Genomic DNA, 4,632 nt, shown 5'->3' on the forward strand with positions numbered 1-4,632 from the left:
GGGGAATCCGGAAAGTCTAACCTTGTCTGTGGTATTTCGAGTAGGATTCCGGTATTGAATGATTGTGACGAGCTTCAAACTCCTGAAGGCTGGGCGTGATGACAAACGCAAAAGAATCAAGGGATTCGATTCCAACCTGATTGAGAATCGACAGATGATTAGCCGTGCTGTGACAGAGCATTTGGACTATTTTCACTGAGAGGATGGGATGTAGCCATCGGCAAGGGTGATGCCTCCAGACGATTAGCCATGCAGTGACAGCGCATAGGACCATTTTCCCGAGAGGATTAAAAGTAGCCATTGATGACGGTGATGCCCTACATACAGCTTGCCATGGAAAGGAGTAAGAAGGATTGGATGAATGTAATAAAAAAGTAGAGATTCAAGAGGAGCACAGCATCTCCATACGCCTATCTGAAATTCCCACTATTGATTTACATAAGTATTTCTATCCTATTTTATTTTCTGTTTATTATTAATTAATTTTCGAAATCCATAACCATTTAATTTGCCTAACTGAGATTTACAAGGTGACCATAGCTTGCTTCATACCAACAATCTCTGTAGGATCGACCCTTACTCACGTAAGGTATTACTTGGATGACCCAGTACACTTGCTGGCTAGTTGAATGGAGTTGTGTCCACACATAGCAAAGAGCCATTATAATGATTCCATAGAACAACAAAGAATACTACATTGATGTGATCACAATTTCGTCCACCACAGTAGCATTATAGACTAATGACACTAGAGTAATAATGAAGTTTCTCCAGAAGAACATCTTTAGCAGGTTTGGTATCCCTCAGACATTAATTAGTGATGGAGGTATTCATTTTTGCAACAGATAGCTTGACTTTGTTCTGAGCCGTTATGGAGTTCGCCATAAAGTGGCAACACGATACCATCCTCAGACAAATGGGCAGGCTGAAGTCTCAAATAGAGAACTAAAGCGAATTCTAGTGAGGACAGTAAGTGCCTCTAGAAAGGATTGGACTAGAAAGCTTGATGATGCTCTATTGGCATACAGAACAGCTTTCAAGACCCCTATAGGAACATCACCATATCAATTGGTGTATGGAAAATCCTGTCATCTACCAGTGAAACTAGAACACAAGGCCTATTGGGCAACCAAATTCCTCAACCTTGATGCCAAAGCAACTGGAGAAGAACAGCTACTCTAACTGAATGAGTTGGACGAATTTTGCTTTGCTGCATTTGAAAATGCAAGGATCTATAAAGAAAAGGCAAAAAGGTGGCATGACAGAAAGATAGCTTCCAGAATTTTTGAACCAGGCCAAAAGGTTATGCTATTCAACGCAATACTTAGATTATTTCCAAGGAAGCTTAAATCCTGCTAGAAGGGACCCTATGTGGTTACTAGCATATCACCCTATGGGTACATAGAACTTCAAGGTAAAGACACAACACTGAAGGAGATATTGAGCCAGGAGGCTCAACACTGATACTAAGTTAAGTACAGGGAAGTCTAGCTAAAGACATTAAAGAAGGGCTTGTTGGAAGACAACCCAATGATCAATAGCATATTATTTTCTATTTTCTAGTTATTTTTGTTTTTAGGTTAGTTTTTCCTCATAATTAGTTTTATTTTGCTTTTTTAATGTTAGTGATCATTAACAGTGTTTAAATAGAGACTGAATGATGTAGACCAGGAAGCAGAACACCCTGGAGGACGCACTTTTCTGGCATTGAACGCTAGAAAAGGGTGAAGAATGGGTGTTTAACGCCTATAAAGGGGCAGCAGCCTGGCGTTAAATGCCAGCCAGGGAGCCTGCACTGGGCATCCAAACGGACAAGGAGGATAGCAAACCTGGCATTGAATGCCAGCTGGCTGGGCGTTCAATGCCCAGAAAGGGAGGAATAGCCAGCATTAAACACCAGAATCAAGCCATTATGGGCGTTTAATAACAGAAAGAGGGAAAGGAATGTAACTTTTCAAAAAAAAATCTTATCTTTTCTTCATCTTATCTTCTTTTTTCATTCAAACTAACTTTTTAAATTTAGATTTTGAAATTCCATGACTTTCAATTTAAATCTTTTTCAAATCATTATTCAAATTTTAAAATAATCTTTCCAAACCTTTTTCAATTCTTTCTCAAATCTTTTTCAAATTTCATATACTTTGCAACTTCTTTTTCAAATCTTTAAAATCTTTTTCATATATTCTACACTATCTTTTTATCTTTTTCATGTATTTTTTATTTTAAAACCTATCTTTTTCTATCTTTTATTAAATTATGAATCATATATTCCTTATCTTTTATTTAATTAAATTCGAAACCCTCCCTCCCCTCCCTCTATATATCCGTGTTCCTCACTCCCTCATTCACCACCTCTTCCATTCGAATAACTCTTCTATTCTTCTCCTTTCCTTCACTTTCTTCATCTTCATTTCATCTTTTTACTCGAGGACGAGAAAACCTTTTAAGTTTGGTGTGGAAGGAGCCTTGCTTTCTCACTCCATTCGAATCCCATGCTTCTAAAAAGTGGAAAGATCACTTCAAGAAATAAGAAAGAAGACGGCCCAACAGTTGTTTTCAAGCCTGTCAGATTCTACACCAAGCAACATGAAGAACATTATCACAAAATAATGAGTAAGAGGCCAATAATCCCTGACGCAAGATTCGAATTAGGAAAAGATGAATACCCGGAGATTCAAGAGCAAATTTGAAAGAGAGGTTGGAAGATTCTAGCCAATCCTGAGATCAATATTAGAGCAAACATAATCCAGGAATTTTATGCAAATCTGTGGATGACAGATAAGCAAAAGAAAGATGGACAAACATTCCATACTCTTCACACTATGGTCAGAGAGAAGATCATTTATTTTCATCTTGATAAGGTGAGAGAGATCTTCAAATTACCCCTATAAAGGGATGACCCTAAATCCTTCAATAGAAGGGTGATAGCCAATCCAAAACTGGATCAGGTCCTAGAAGACATATGTCTGCCTAGAACACAATGGATTGAAGATGCAAAAGGCAAGCCTTGAAGTCAATTACTAGAGGATGGTTGGACTTCATTGGGCGTTCTATACCTCTCACTAGTAACTTCTCTGAAGTCACTGTAGAAAGAGCTGTGATGATTCACTGCATCATGAAGGAGAATAAGGTAGAAGTTCACCAAATAATTCCCCGTGAGATGTTCAATTTTGCAAATAGGATTTCCACTCACAAATATTTCTTATCTTTCGCCTATGTCAAGAGGCAAAAATCCTGATTCACATAGACACATTTATTCCAGTGGAAAGCCCAATCACCAAACAGGTGATGGAAAGCGCCAGGGTACCAGAGGATCATCCCAAAAGGAAAGCCTCTGAGCTTCCACAAAAGATCCCTCCAATTGAATATTGGACTCAGTTGAAAGCATCTATGATTCAACTGCAAACCACCTTGGATCAACTAAGAGAGGAGTAGAAAGATCAGACTAGCATGATTTGCAAATTGGTCAAGGAGCAAGAGAAGCAAGGGCATGAATTAGAAGCTTTGAAGCACCAGAAACTCTCCTCTGAAGAACCCAGTGCCTCCCAAAATTAAGGTGGTTAAGTTCCACCTCCCATATTTCTGTTATTCTAATTTCCATTTCTCATATTTAGATTTACATGATCACTAGTAATATTTAAGTTTCTATTTTATTTTTCTGTCATTTAATTTAAAGAATTGCATAAGCATTAATAATAATTTAGTTTTTATTTCAGTCAATTAGTTATATAATATTCCTCTTATCATGATCAAACTTGAATAAAATAGTGACTTTTTTTAGAAGAATTAGAGAGCATGAATTTTTGGGTTATATAATAAGAATAGTCAATTATTTTGATGTGGTGGCATTGCTTTTATTTTCTGAATGTATGAATGAACAGTGCATATTTGAAATTAGAATTAAGAATGTTGTCTCTTGAAAGAATGAGAAAAAAGGAAAAGTATTATTGGTAATCTGAAAGATCCAAAAATTGATTCTTGAAGCAAGAAAAAACAGCAAAAAGTAAAAAAGTAATAAAAGAAAAAATATATATATGCTTGCAAAAAAAATAAGAGAATTAAAAAGAAGAAAAAGCCAATAGCTCTTTAAACCAAAAGGCAAGAGCAAAAAGCCAATAACCCTTTAACCCAAAAGACAAGGGTAAAAGGATCTAAGGCTCTGAGACTCAATGGTTAGGAGGGCCTAAAGGAAACAAAATCTTGGCCTAAGCACTCCAAAGGAAAAGTGTCCCTAACTATATGCTTGTGGTGTGAAGGTGTCAAGTAAAATGCTTGAGACTGAGCAGTTAAAGTGATGATCCAAAGCAAAAAGAGTGTACTTAAGAACTATAGACACCTCTATCTGGGGATTCTAGCAAAGCTAAATCACAATCCGAAAGGGTTCACCCAGTTAAGTGTCTGTGGCATTTATGTATCCGATGGTAATTCTGGAAAAGAAAGTGCTTAGGGCCACAGCCAAGATTCTAAAAGTTGTGTTCAAGAATAAAAAAATAACCAAACTAGGAAAGCCAATAATATCATCTGGATTCTAAGTTCTTAACGAGGCCAACACTTCTGAGTTTCAATGGATAGTGAGATGCCAAAACTATTTAGAAGCAAAAAGCTACTAAGTCCCGCTCATCTAATTGAAAC

The sequence above is a fragment of the Arachis duranensis genome, chromosome 9, assembly GCF_000817695.3.
Source record: "Arachis duranensis cultivar V14167 chromosome 9, aradu.V14167.gnm2.J7QH, whole genome shotgun sequence".
NCBI lineage: Eukaryota > Viridiplantae > Streptophyta > Magnoliopsida > Fabales > Fabaceae > Arachis > Arachis duranensis.